The 15,530-nt window shown below is 39.2% G+C and overlaps 1 long non-coding RNA gene across 1 annotated transcript; it reads right to left on the bottom strand.

Moving 5' to 3' along the window:
* Positions 1-5,256: 5,256 nt before the first annotated feature.
* LOC149201603 (uncharacterized) lies at positions 5,257-13,958 on the bottom strand. Its single transcript, XR_016253457.1, has 4 exons — positions 13,572-13,958; positions 5,670-6,143; positions 5,518-5,586; positions 5,257-5,394 (listed from the first exon to the last, which is right to left on the bottom strand). It is a non-coding gene; the product is annotated as an uncharacterized LOC149201603 (long non-coding RNA).
* Positions 13,959-15,530: the final 1,572 nt, after the last annotated feature.

Genomic DNA, 15,530 nt, shown 5'->3' with positions numbered 1-15,530 from the left:
CTCTCTCTCTCTCTCTCTCTCTCTCTCTCTCACTCGCTCTCTTTCTCTCTCTCTATCCCTCTCTCTCTTTCTCTCTCTCTCTACCCCCCTCTCTCTCCACTCCCTTCTCTCTCCCTCCCTCTCTCCTTCTCTCCCCCTCCCTCCCTCTCTCCCTCTCTCTCCCCCTCTCCCTCTCCCTCTTTCTCTCTCCCCCCCTCTCTCACTCTCGCCCCACATCTCTCTATCTCCCTCCCTCTCTCTCTCTCCCTCTCTTCCACGCTCTCTGCCCCCCTATCTCTCTCCCTACCACCCTCTTGCCTCGCCCCCTCACCCCCTCTCTCTCTCCCCCTTCGATCTCTCTATCCCCCTTGCTCTCTCCCCCCTCGCTCTCTCCCCCTCTCTCGTCCACCCCCTCTCTCCCCTCCCCTCTCTCTCCCCCTCTCTATCATTATCATTATTATTATCATTATCTTATCATTTAACATGTAAAACCTACATCATGTAACAAAGAAAAACATCTTATTAATTAAAAATAAAAATAAATCATCATATTATTTCAACGACACAATTATTCATATATTTATGAAATTTTAAAGAAAGATAATTTCACTGCTTTTGATAGTTAAATAAGCAAATACATTTATTTCAAATATTTTAAATAAATAAAACAATTATATTCATGAATAAATGTGTTGTATATTATATAATTAAAAAAAAAAGAAAGAATAAATATATAACTGAATAATGCATATCATTTTACATTATAAATAGGCATGTATAAAACAAAAATTTTAAATTGGCAAAAATATTCATTTCTTATTATATAATTTCAAATGAATATAATCAACAATACAAATATAATAAATCACTAAAAAAAATCCGTTACATTGGTTAATGTTAGCTAAATTAATAGTGGTTAATAAGAAAATAGAATCATATAAGCTTGCCTTAGGAGGAACTAATAAATCTAGATGTGAAGTGGATAAATTAATTGCCTGCTTAGGCACATGTACTTGCATAAATTTTGGTGAGTAGCAACCACTAATAAATTATCTATTTTTTATACAAAAGATTAAAATTATATATTAAAAATTGCAAAAGCAAAAAAAAATCATAAAAGTAACAAGAAAAGTGTAAGAATGTACAATAATGACTTGACTGCATGTTAATGTTTGCCATCAAGTTATATAAAATTCGTTTTCACTAATTTAAAAAAAAGGTTTAAAAGAAAAATTGTTTCACTTATCGGGAGCAAGAGAAAGGCTCTCTTGTTTAGTTTTTGTAAATAAAGAAAGGTAGTGGGGATGTCTCTTGCATTAATGAGAAAGAAAGGCTTGATAAGACATACGAAGAGGGATTAATGAGATTTGGTAAAACATAGAGAATGTGTGTTTTTTTCTTGAAGTAATATAGAATAGAATAAATGACCAAGAACAGGATAAAAATATATTAAAACAAGATGAAGAGATTAATGGGATTATGGATGAAGAACACAATATAAAAAATTTAAAAACACTACCGAAGGAGGAGACACAGTAAAAATAAAGATGACACACACTAAAAATATAAATCAGGCCGGTACCTTAGGAGGAGACACAGTAAACATAAATATGACACAGTAAAAATAAATATGACAGAGCATAAAAATTTAAAAACACTAAAAATAAAGATGACTGCCCCACTGAGAATAGATAAAAAAGGAAGTAATGGATTAGCATTAAGATTTAAAAACAAATTGAAAATAGTTTTTATAATTGAAAATTGAAAATTGTTCTCTCAATAAATTGAAAATGGTTTTATAATTGATGTTTTTATAAACAAATTAAAATTTCATATAAAATTTATAAAAAATAAAAATAAATCATTTTCTCATCTTACTACATTTACAAATAAGTTTAAATGCAAATAGAAACAGAACAATGGTGAATGGAGGAGGGGGTAAGGGTAGTTGGATGTGAGACAATCGACTTGAAGAGATCAAATAAGAGAAATTGGGTTTATCTATTTTTCAAAAATAAATACAACTCGCAGTTTTCTTACAACATGATATGACACAAATTGTAGAGAAATTGGGTTTATTGACTTTTTAAAAATAAATATAGCTTGTAGTTTCTTACAACATGATATGGCACAAATTGTAGAGAACAATGGCTCCAATTATATAAAGTTTTCTTACAACATGATATAGCACAAATCGCAGAGAACAATGGCTCCAATTATATGAAGGTACCTTTCCAGCTATAGCAACGAAAAACTGAAAGGCTATGTGTTAAAACTGTTGGCTCAAATTTTCATGTGAGCTTGCTAACTAGTTACCTATAAATAATGTAAGGTAAGTGGTTGAACAAATCCAATAAGTTAAATTATTTTAACTTCTAAAGATATCAAACAAAATCGTGGAAAAGTAAGGTCTAAAGATATCAAACAAAATCATGGAAAAGTAAGGTAAGTGCTTGACTATGTGTTAAAACTATTGGCTCAAATTTTCATGTGAGCTTGCTGACTAGTTACCTATAAATAATGTAAGGTAAGTGCTTGAACAAATCCAATAAGTTAAATTATTTTAACTTCTAAAGATATCAAACAAAATCATGGAAAAGTAAGGTCTAAAGATATCAAACAAAATCATGGAAAAGTAAGGTAAGTGCTTGAACAAATCGAATAAGTTAAATTATTTTAACTTCTAAAGATATCAAACAAAATCATGGAAAAATAGGTGTACGCCAAGAAAATAATCTTATAAACCGGAAGGTAAGTGCTTGAACAAATCCAATAAGTTAAATTATTTTAACTTCTAAAGATATCAAACAAAATCATGGAAAAGTAAGTGTATGCTAAGAAAATAATATTATAAACCAGAAACATGGGGATCATTTGATTAGACCTAGATTTCCATTTTCAAGCTTCAGATTTGGAAAATAACATCAAAAATACGGAGCCACTTGTTATAATTATCTACCAAGGTATTGGATTTGCGAGAGAATATGATCTTTTTGAAAATGAGAGATAGCATAATGATAGCTTAACTGCACATTCCTGATGGCTTAACTGCACATTCCTAAACAGAGAAAGTGTACGGCACATAAATCTGTAAATACATAAAGATAGTGATTCCTAGTTTAAAGGTTCGGCAGATGGTTCCTGAATGTAACTTTGTTATTTTCAAATATAGATTTTCTCTAATAACCCTAAAATTATATAAACTAACCCATCTCCATTATAAACAATTAAAAGAAAATGAGGAAAACTTAACTTTCTCTTTTTATACAGAGAAGAGAGAAGGTAGAGAGCCTTTCTTGTTTTAATGAGAAGATAAAGAGAGCCTTCTTGTTTTACTGTCTTTAGTCAAACAAAATAAGGTAACTATGTGTGATGACCCCGTAAATGTAATTGTTTAAAAAAGTTACTGCAGTAAAAATTGAATGATATTGAGAACTTATTTTCTTTTAAAGAGTAATTTGTTGATTTGAATTATGCATTAAAGCAGTGTTTAAAGAATTACTCAAGAGCATTGAGCTTCCCAAAAGGGAAAACAGTTATTAGAACTGAAAGTAACCACCTTCCTTAACTGGAAAGATTTCCAGGAAAAAGGAAGGGGTGAATGGTTTTCTTTTTTGTGCTGTAGAGACAGACAAAAAGAAAAAAACAGAAAGAAGAAAAGAACTGGTTGGACTAAGTCTGGTAAGGACCAGATAGTCAAGCACACAGTGCTGGCTTACTGAGGATGGTGATCCGGTAAGCAGAAGCTTGGGGGGGGATTCAGGTCTTGTGAGACTGATCTCATGGTTGGGAGGATATCAAGCTTTACACAGATCTAGACAGGAGACTAAGCCAGACTCACCGTGTCCGAGCAGATCAGGTAAGTATCTGACCCTTATGTTTCCAAGGCTGTCTGTGTAAATGGTAAAGGTAGCTGTTACTGTCAGTTTACTATAGCTACAGATAGTAAGTAGAGTATAAGTAATACTATCTAAACAGAAGCAAAGACAGAACGAGAATGAGTATTGGACAGTTGTAATTATTTAGACATAAGTGAACATTGTGTGTCTATAGACAGGCTGAGCCAGCCTAGTTAGTAAACTGTGAACCTAATATACAAAGATTACAGCTATCAGTAAACTAGCAGAACATATTACAGTATCGGTAAGCAAGAAGCATATATGTTTCTGCATGTAAGAAATGTTATACTTTAGAGTGCTGTAGAACTCAGAGGACTAACAATTTAGGGACTGTCCACTAATAACTATAAAGAAAGACGAAGACAGAACAGTCTGTAGAAATAAATGATAGCCCGGTTCTGTATTAAGGATGGGTTACAAGAAACAGTTATATCTGAAGCGGATGAGGAGTTACCCTCATCTTGACCATATCCTGGTCAGCATAGCCATGCCTAAATAAACCGATAAGGCTCGAACCTATTCGGCTCGAATGAGCGAATACCTTCCCTTACAGCCACTGAATATTAAAGACGAACATGAATCATGTATGACCAAGGACGAACAATATTAAACATTGAAAACTGGAAAATCGATTCAGCTAACCCATGAGGGTTCTAGCAAGCCGTAGCAACGGCAGCTTAAACATCGTAATAGTTAAAGACTGTGAGGAGAATAGAGTTATAATATGTGCAGCATCCATAAAAGAGACCTGAAATTCATATTAAAAAAAACGACAGTCATCTTTGAGACAATGTAAACGCCGAATATAGATAACGAAATACATTCAGAAGTAACAGAACTCGATTACATTGAGTAGAGCCGTAAAGACGGTATTATTCTGTAAGAACTGTGGAAAATAACGCTTCGATAAGCAAAGAAATAAGATTCAGATACATTGACAGTATGTAAACAAGAGAACGAGGAATTCCGAATTTGACAATAACCATTAAGCAAGTTACAGCCATAAGGGTTTCCAACCTCGGAAGGCATCGCAGGTCACCCATACATCTATAGGGTCAGATGCGGGCGTGACCGCTTGCTGCCAGGGTGCATGAGCAAACCCTAGGTATAAGCACAAACCCTTAACGGGTGCAACCAAATATACATGCGAATAACCGGATTGAAACCAGATAACAAATATATGCAACAGAGCAACCATCAAACCTGTGTAATATAAAATAGGCTATATTCAACTCGTGTTCGAGAAAATTAACAAGCATATAAATATATACAGAAGTATGAAAATTCATAAAACTGAGAATTCGCAGAGGTTCATAGTTCAGTAAACCGAATACTGCCAACATCTAAACTCACGGTCGTAGCCACCAGCATATTCAGGATTATACATCGATTTAAGTAAAACAAATAGAACCTAAAGCTACAGAAGTCAGGGTAGTAACCCAGATCTTCATACAAGAGATGGTGCCGTAAATACCCCAAGACTTTATAGCCGGAACGAGACCAGGTCTTTGTATACCTGCGGCCAACTAGATATGTTCAGGTTGGGGTCTCATCCTTAAGCTAGAGCAAACCTCTGACAAACCGAGAGGGATAACGATGCAACAGTCATAAAAACCAAACCCTGATATCAGTTAAGTACCTGGAAGCTCGGCGGTCCTTGATGGCAGGGCTCTTCCAGATCCATCGGAGCAAGAGAAGTTGCTCATACCTGGAAAGTAACAGATCTGGCGTTAATCCGAGTTCATTAAAACACCAAATCGAAAAACAAATCTTTAAATTGTGAACATTTACCTGGCTAGGCCCGGACTGGGACTCCATGTGGAGAAATCTTGCTGTAAGAGGGTAAGAACTCGAAGTTACAGTGGCCTCGGGGCGCAATGGCACAGGAAACCCTTTGCCGTGAGGGCAGAGGAAGCTGATGGACGCAGAGCAAAAGAATAATCGCGAAGAAACCGGAAAAAAGATTTGTATATACCCTACCTGCCAGAGACAGAGACGTGGCGTAGTATTAACCCTCGATCTCTCACAGATCATACCCACCGTCGATGAGGGCGATGTAATCAAGGAGGAAGGCGCGGGAAAGCCCAAGTGCCGTGGCCATGCCACCGTCACGTGAACCGGACAGGGGAGACTCCACATTGCTGCCAAATGTCCCACGATGGTATTGCCAGATCCCAAAGTCAACACCAATTTGAAACATTAAAATGACAAGATTGATAATCACAGCCACGTTAACACCAGTCCATAGGTTATGGAAATCTATACCTGCCGCCATAATGTAATTGCCTTTGGGTTAGGCCGAATACATGGTTGTGGCAGCCAAAATTAATGTTCAAATATATTAATCAAGAATAATGGAAACCTACGTTATAACAAATGCAGAGATACACCTATATGTAATTGTTGTCGATACTTATATTATACCAAAAAAAAATTTACATGTGTAATTATATTCGTATAGGTATGTGACAATTGGTATCAGAGCCCAGATTATCCATACTGTGGCCTCTGGGATGTGAATGACGAGAAGATCATAATGACATTAACAAAAAAAAAAAAATAATAAATGTGCAGGAAGCTCACACTACTATCTGTTTCATGATCAGACCAGGCTAGTCAAGAAGCAGGAAAAGAGCAACAGAGGTATCACAAGTGATTAGCATGCAGGGGTCGGGCGGCGCACAGCACAGGCCTGCAGGCAATTTAGGGCCTGCAGCAAATTTTGGAGACAATGCAGAGTTGTGGGTGCAGCTGGGTGAGGAGACCCGCAGCACGAATCTGGCCATACTAGAAACCGTTCAAGAATTGAAAAATGAAATGGCTCGGCTCCGGGCAGATAATGCACGGTTGACCATGGAGCATGAGAGAATATTAAAAAGCCTGTCTGACAAATAGAACCCACCACTAGCTAACCCCAGCGCGGAGCAGCAGAGAATAACAGAGGAAGAACGCTATCACGCAGAATCTGAAATCCCTGAAGAAGAAGAGGATCAATCTGCTAATGCCTCAGAACAGCAGACCTCAAAGCGTCAAAAAGTGGAGTTGCAAGGGGAATTTCGAAAGATTAAACCTCCACATTATGATGGGGAACAAGAGGAAGCAGCTGAGGCATGGCTAATCAACATGAATAAATACTTCCAGCTGTACGAGTATGACCATAACTTGAAGGCACGTTTGGCCATCTTCCAGTTACAAGGGAAGGCGACGCTGTGGTGGGAGGAGGTAAAAATTGTTAAAGGAGTAACTGAACGAACTATAACCTGGGAAAAATTCCAGAAATATTTTAAGGAGAGATACTTGACGGAACGATTTTATGATGAGAAGGCAAAAGAATTCCATGATCTGCGATTGGGCCAGCAGACCATGGATGAATTCATCAATCGTTTCACATCTCTGCTTCGCTATGTACCCTACCTTAAAGAAGAAAAAGCCAAGGTGCAGCGGTTTGTTAGCAGCCTACCCATGTATATGAGAGAAAGGATTGAATTTGACAATCCTAAATCAATGGATGAGGCGATTCGCAAGGCCAGAATCTGCTATCAGCAGAGTAAGCAGAAAGGGGATAGTACCAACAGAAAATGGAGTGAGAAAAAGAACAGTAAAACTGTTGGAAATTACAAAGGAAGTCGAAGCAGTGGAATCAAAGGTAGCAACAAGAATCAGAACAATAGAGCAGCACCAAGGAATGCATTCAGAGCCAAATCCATCGGTGAAACCAGAATGAGTGAGCAGCCCGCCAAGATGGATGCTGTGGGATCAAACAGACCTCCAGTGTAGTGCTGGGGCTGTGGTGGACCGCACTATGTCAAGAATTGTCCGCAAAGGAAGGGAGCTGACCAGATATCCCAGATTCATGAGGCATCAACCGTGGGTGATGTGGGACGGAGTATGCCAAGAATTAACGCAGCTTTGGACGACCGCCAAGCAGAATATCAGCCCACCATGGTAGAGTTTGAAGGTAAGCTTTTAAACCTCTCCGTCTCTGTTCTAATAGACCCTGGCGCTACTTTAAGTTATATTAGTCCAAAGTTAGTTGAACAGTGTAAATTACAGCCTGAAAAATTCAGGAATCCTTGGCTGGTACAGCTAGCTACAGGGACCAAAAGACGTGTAATGGCAAAGGTAAAAAGCTGCCCTATCACGGTAGCAGGACAGCCAGTAGTGGCAGACCTGAATATACTGCCCCTCGGGTCCTATGATGTTTTAATTGGGATGGACTGGCTAGAGAAGCATTGGGCTTTGGTGAACTGTAAAACGAAGATGATACGGTACAAGGATGATGCTGGAATAGAACAGGAAATGCAAGGAATTAAACGACCAGTACAGATCCGACCAATCACCGCATCTCAGCTGGCCAAGTGCATCCGGAATAGATGCCAAGTGTATGCAATTCAGGTAGGCTATGCAGAAACTAAAAATAAAGGGAACCCGTTGGAACATCTCCCTGTCATAAAGGAGTTCGCAGATGTATTTCCAGAAGAAATTCCTGGATTACCTCCAAAGAGGGATATAGACTTTACCATTGAGTTGATACCAGGAGCTGCTCCAGTTTCGCGAGCCCCTTATAGAATGAGTGTACCAGAGTTGACCGAATTGAAAATGCAGCTACAGGAATTGCTGGAGAAGAATTATATCCGGCCCAGTGTATCTCCATGGGGAGCCCCGGTGTTATTCGTCAGGAAGAAGGATGGAACTCTTAGAATGTGTATTGATTACCGGCAGCTAAACAAGCTCACCATTAAAAACAAATACCCTTTACCTCGAATCGATGAGCTTTTCGATCAAGTCAAGGGAGCGACAGTTTTCTCTAAGATTGATCTACGATCTGGATACCATCAGATCAGAATTAAAGATGAAGACATCGCAAAAACAGCCTTTCGGACCCGGTATGGACACTACGAATTTGTAGTGCTGCCTTTTGGTTTGACTAATGCACCCGCCACGTTCATGTGTTTAATGAACAGTGTATTTCATCAATTTTTAGACAAGTTTGTACTAATCTTCATTGATGATATCTTGATTTATTCTCGCTCCAAGGAGGAGCATGAGGAACATCTTCGGATGGTATTGCAAACATTGCGGGAACATCAATTGTACGCTAAACTCAGCAAATGTGATTTCTATAAAGAAGAAATCCAGTATCTAGGACATGTGATCTCAAAGGACGGAATTGCGGTAGATCCTGAGAAAATAAAAACCATACTGGATTGGCCTGTGCCAAAAGATGTGGCAGATATCAGATCTTTCATGGGATTGGCTGGATATTACAGAAGATTTGTGGAAGGCTTTTCAAGGGTGGCATATCCCATCACATCCTTGCAAAAGAAAGGGAGGACATTCAGGTGGAGTTCCGAATGTCAACAAAGTTTTGAGAGGCTTAAGCAATTACTCACATCTGCTCCTGTTTTAAGTATAGCTGATCCAAACAAGGACTATGTGGTATGTACCGATGCCAGCGGAGAAGGTGTGGGAGGTGTGTTAATGCAGGAAGGGAAAGTGATCGCCTACGAATCAAGGAAATTAAAGGAACATGAGCAGAAGTATTCTGCCTATGATTTGGAACTAACTGTTGTCATACATGCGCTTAAGATGTGGCGACACTACCTTTTGGGTAGGAGATTTCTGTTACTCACAGATCATCACAGTTTAACGAATTATTTTAGTCAGCCCACACTGAACGCAAGACAAGCTCATTGGGCAGATTTCCTAAGTGGATTCGACTTTGACATTAAACATCTGAAGGGAAAGGAAAATCGGGTAGCTGATGCGCTAAGTCGAAAAGTACAATGTTTGTACGAAATTACATTCAGTAGATGGGAAAACTCCTTGTAGGAAATGATGAAGACAGCAGCAAGTCAAGATGCTGAATATCAGCAATTGAAGCAGCAAATGCCACTTTCCAGTAAAGGAAATCCACAAGACTATGAGGTTAGCAGTGATGGAATGCTGCTTTATAAAAAGAGGTTGTTCGTACCAAATGACAACAGTCTCAAAAAAATGATAATGGATGAGTTTCATACCAGTCACTATGCTGGTCATCCTGGATATCAGAAAATGTTGACTGCACTACGGAAGGAATATTACTGGCCGGGAATGAAAAAGCATGTGGCTGAATATTTAGCACGATGTTTGGAGTGTCAACAGATCAAAGCTGAGCATCAGCATCCGGCCGGATTACTGCAGCCCCTACCCATCCCAGAATGGAAGTGGGAGGTTATATCAATGGACTTTATAACTGGACTGCCTAAAACAAAAAGGAATAATGACTCTATTATGGTAGTAGTTGACAAGTTAAGTAAGGTGGCACATTTCATACCAATACAATCCACTTACAAGGCAGTGCAAATTGCACATGTTTTCATGCAAAACATATTCAGACTTCATGGACTCCCAAAGACTATCATATCAGATCGAGATGTGAAGTTTACTTCCGCTTTTTGGAGAGCGCTATTTGCGGAATTGGGAACCCAGCTGAATTTCAGCACCGCTTACCATCCTCAAACCGATGGGCAGACGGAAAGGGTAAATCAAATAGTGGAAGACATGTTGAGAGCATGTGTCATGCAAAAACCGGCACAATGGGAGGACTACTTGCACTTAGTGGAATTCGCTTACAATAATGGATATCATACATCCATTCAGATGTCTCCATTTGAAGTCTTGTATGGACGAAAATGTCGAACGCCCACAAACTGGAGTAGCCCGGAAGACAAATTAAGGTTGGGACCAGAAATGCTCAAGGAAATGGAGGACATGGTCAAAAGGGTAAGGACCAACCTGAAGGCTGCTCAAGATCGACAGAAAAACTTTGCAGACCGGAAAAGAAGGTTCAAGGAATACCAGGTGGGAGACCATGTTTATATCAGAATTCAGGCACGGAAAAGTACGCTGCAATGGAGCAGCTGTGCCAAACTGGCACCCCGATACTTCGGACCTTTTCAGGTCTTAGCAAGGGTTGGGCCAGTAGCATATCAGCTAGCCTTACCAAGCCACATTAGAATTCATAATGTTTTCCATGTGTCCATGCTTAAGAAATATATCTATGACCCTAAGCATGTGATCAAGTGGCAAGATATCAGGGTAAGGATTGTTTTAATTTAACTAATTGAAAATGTATCCATGATAAAAGACTGATATGGTTAATAATTGCAGGTCGAACCGGAAGGAGAAGTTCGGGTCGAGCCACTGAGCATTCTCGACCGGAGAGAAGTGCAGTTGCGGAAGCGGGTTATTACCCAAATTAAAGTGCAGTGGCAGCACTATGGGCCTGAAGAGGCCACATGGGAGGATGAAGAGCTGTTTCAAAAAGCCTATCCGGGACTTTTTGGAGACACTAGACATCGGGACGATGTCCAATCTCAGGAGGGGGAGATGTGATGACCCCGTAAATGTAATTGTTTAAAAAAGTTACTGCAGTAAAAACTGAATGATATTGAGAACTTATTTTCTTTTAAAGAGTAATTTGTTGATTTGAATTATGCATTAAAGCAGTGTTTAAAGAATTACTCAAGAGCATTGAGCTTCCCAAAAGGGAAAACAGTTATTAGAACTGAAAGTAACCACCTTCCTTAACTGGAAAGATTTCCAGGAAAAAGGAAGGGGTGAATGGTTTTCTTTTTTGTGCTGTAGAGACAGACAAAAAGAAAAAAACAGAAAGAAGAAAAGAACTGGTTGGACTAAGTCTGGTAAGGACCAGATAGTCAAGCACACAGTGCTGGCTTACTGAGGATGGTGATCCGGTAAGCAGAAGCTTGGGGGGAGATTCAGGTCTTGTGAGACTGATCTCATGGTTGGGAGGATATCAAGCTTTACACAGATCTAGACAGGAGACTAAGCCAGACTCACCGTGTCCGAGCAGATCAGGTAAGTATCTGACCCTTATGTTTCCAAGGTTGTCTGTGTAAATGGTAAAGGTAGTTGTTACTGTCAGTTTACTATAGCTACAGATAGTAAGTAGAGTATAAGTAATACTATCTAAACAGAAGCAAAGACAGAACGAGAATGAGTATTGGACAGTTGTAATTATTTAGACATAAGTGAACATTGTGTGTCTATAGACAGGCTGAGCCAGCCTAGTTAGTAAACTGTGAACCTAATATACAAAGATTACAGCTATCGGTAAACTAGCAGAACATATTACAGTATCGGTAAGCAAGAAGCATATATGTTTCTGCATGTAAGAAATGTTATACTTTAGAGTGCTGTAGAACTCAGAGGACTAACAATTTAGGGACTGTCCACTAATAACTATAAAGAAAGACGAAGACAGAACAGTCTGTAGAAATAAATGATAGCCCGGTTCTGTATTAAGGATGGGTTACAAGAAACAGTTATATCTGAAGCGGATGAGGAGTTACCCTCATCTTGACCATATCCTAGTCGGCATAGCCATGCCTAAATAAACCGATAAGGCTCGAACCTATTCGGCTCGAATGAGTGAATACCTTCCCTTACAGCCACTGAATATTAAAGATGAACATGAATCATGTATGACCAAGGACGAACAATATTAAACATTGAAAACTGGAAAATCGATTCAGCTAACCCATGAGGGTTCTAGCAAGCCGTAGCAACGAAAGCTTAAACATCGTAATAGTTAAAGACTGTGAGGAGAATAGAGTTATAATATGTGCAGCATCCATAAAAGAGACCTGAAATTCATATTAAAAAAACGACAGTCGTCTTTGAGACAATGTAAACGCCGAATATAGATAACGAAATACATTCAGAAGTAACAGAACTCGATTACATTGAGTAGATCCGTAAAGACGGTATTATTCTGTAAGAACTGTGGAAAATAACGCTTCGATAAGCAAATAAATAAGATTCAGATACATTGACAGTATGTAAACAAGAGAACGAGGAATTCCGAATTTGACAATAACCATTAAGCAAGTTACAGCCATAAGGGTTTCCAACCTCGGAAGGCATCGCAGGTCAACCATACATCTATAGGGTCAGCTGCGGGCGTGACCGCTTGCTGCCAGGGTGCATGAGCAAACCCTAGGTATAAGCACAAACCCTTAACGGGTGCAACCAAATATACATGCGAATAACCGGATTGAAACCAGATAACAAATATATGCAACAGAGCAACCATCAAACCTGTGTAATATAAAATAGGCTATATTCAACTCGTGTCCGAGAAAATTAACAAGCATATAAATATATACAGAAGTATGAAAATTCATAAAACTGAGAATTCGCAGAGGTTCATAGTTCAGTAAACCGAATACTGCCAACATCTAAACTCACGGCCGTAGCCACCAGCATATTCAGGATTATACATCGATTTAAGTAAAACAAATAGAACCTAAAGCTACAGAAGTCAGGGTAGTAACCCAGATCTTCATACAAGAGATGGTGCCGTAAATACCCCAAGACTTTATAGTCGGAACGAGACCAGGTCTTTGTATACCTGCGGCCAACCAGATTTGTTCAGGTTGGGGTCTCATCCTTAAGCTAGAGCAAACCTCTGACAAACCGAGAGGGATAACGATGCAACAGTCATAAAAACCAAACCCTGATATCAGTTAAGTACCTGGAAGCTCGGCGGTCCTTGATGGCAGGGCTCTTCCAGATCCATCGGAGCAAGAGAAGTTGCTCATACCTGGCAAGTAACAGATCCGGCGTTAATCCGAGTTCATTAAAACACCAAATCGAAAAACAAATCTTTAAATTGTGAACATTTACCTGGCTAGGCCCGGACTGGGACTCCATGTGGAGAAATCTTGCTGTAAGAGGGTAAGAACTCGAAGTTACAGTGGCCTCGGGGCGCAATGGCACAGGAAACCCTTTGCCGTGAGGGCAGAGGAAGCTGATGGACGCGGAGCAAAAGAATAATCGCGAAGAAACCGGAAAAAAGATTTGTATATACCCTACTTGCCAGAGACAGAGACGTGGCGTAGTATTAACCCTCGATCTCTCACAGATCATACCCACCGTCGATGAGGGCGATGTAATCAAGGAGGAAGGCGCGGGAAAGCCCAAGTGCCGTGGCCATGCCACCGTCACGTGAACCGGACAGGGGAGACTCCACATTGCTGCCAAATGTCCCACGATGGTATTGCCAGATCCCAAAGTCAACACCGATTTGAAACATTAAAATGAAAAGATTGATAATCACAGCCACGTTAACACCAGTCCATAGGTTATGGAAATCTATACCTGCCGCCATAATGTAATTGCCTTTGGGTTAGGCCGAATACATGGTTGTGGCAGCCAAAATTAATGTTCAAATATATTAATCAAGAATAATGGAAACCTACGTTATAACAAATGCAGAGATACACCTATATGTAATTGCTGTCGATATTTATATTATACCAAAAAAAAAATTACATGTGTAATTATATTCGTATAGGTATGTGACACTATGATCCGTTGTTACATGGGCGAATGGAAACCTTTTGCATTGTAGATTAATAGAATGCTTCAAGTAGAGGACTGATAATGCTATAGGAGTTCAACTAAGCAAAAGGATTCCTGGGGTTAACTGAATGGGGTACCAAGACTAGAGAACAAAGATCCAAAAACATTATAAATAAGATAAGTGGCTAATGTAATTAGGGACCAAGAACAGAGCAAACAGATCGAAATAAAACTAAATAAAGATTTAAAAACATTAGGCCAGGCAGGCACTGAAGGAGGAGACAAACTACTGTATCTTTAAAGGACTCATAAAATTATGTAAATACAGGTTTAGCTCACTCTCGACACAGAAAGTAGGAGAGAGGACAAAGATTTAACCATGCATCCATTCTCGCTGATCCTCTTGATCAAATTCATATTTAAATACTATCAAAAGCATATAGACAAAATAGAAAGATCCACACGAACCATAGGCATAGAAAAAACAGAAAGACCCACAGGAAGTACAGGGATAGACAAAACAGAAAACCCACAGGGACGACAGGCATAGAGTCACAGTCACGTAGAGTCACAACAGGAAGCACTTCCACTGCCAATACAATGAAATTCCCAATACAAGCGAAAGAAATTTTACTGCAAATATAATCAAATATCCCTTCCTGCTGCTCTTTTTGATCCATATCCGAGAAATCAAATTCAATTTCAATTTCAAATTTGAATAATATGTAGTGTTTTTTATCAAAAGCTACAGAATATAGACACCCAACCCAGAGTAAAACAAAGGAACCCAAGACATACAGAAGAGAAAACACTTCCAATGCCGATGAAAATAGAAGAAGAAGATGTGAACAAAAGAACTTGGAACTATTCATTCAGAGGCACCTATATATGCATCCCTTCTCGCTCTTCATCCATCCCTTCCCGCTGCTCTTCTGAATCCATATCCGAGAAAATCAAATTTGAATAATATGTAGTGTTGTATATCAAAAGATACAGAGGAACCCAATCCAGAGTAAAACAGAGTATAGACACAGAGGAACCCAACCAAGAATAAAACAGAGGAACCAACATTGACATAGACGGAGTCATAGGCAAACAAACATTGACATACAGAAAATACAGATACAATTAGAAGAAGAGGATGTGAACAAAAGAGCTTGGAACTATTAGTTCAGAGGCACCTATATATATACACCGCACCACAACCTAAAGCATAAAGATTCCCTCCCTCACCACAACCTAAAGCATAAAGATTCCCTCTCTCAGAATCTCAACAAAAGC

The sequence above is a fragment of the Pinus tabuliformis genome, chromosome 2_1 (genome assembly GCF_031772625.1).
Source record: "Pinus tabuliformis cultivar Carrire ecotype Pingquan chromosome 2_1, CPIR1, whole genome shotgun sequence".
Taxonomy (NCBI): Eukaryota; Viridiplantae; Streptophyta; class Pinopsida; order Pinales; family Pinaceae; genus Pinus; species Pinus tabuliformis.
Note: the sequence above shows the minus strand (reverse complement) of the source record. Positions and strands in the feature narration are given on the sequence as shown.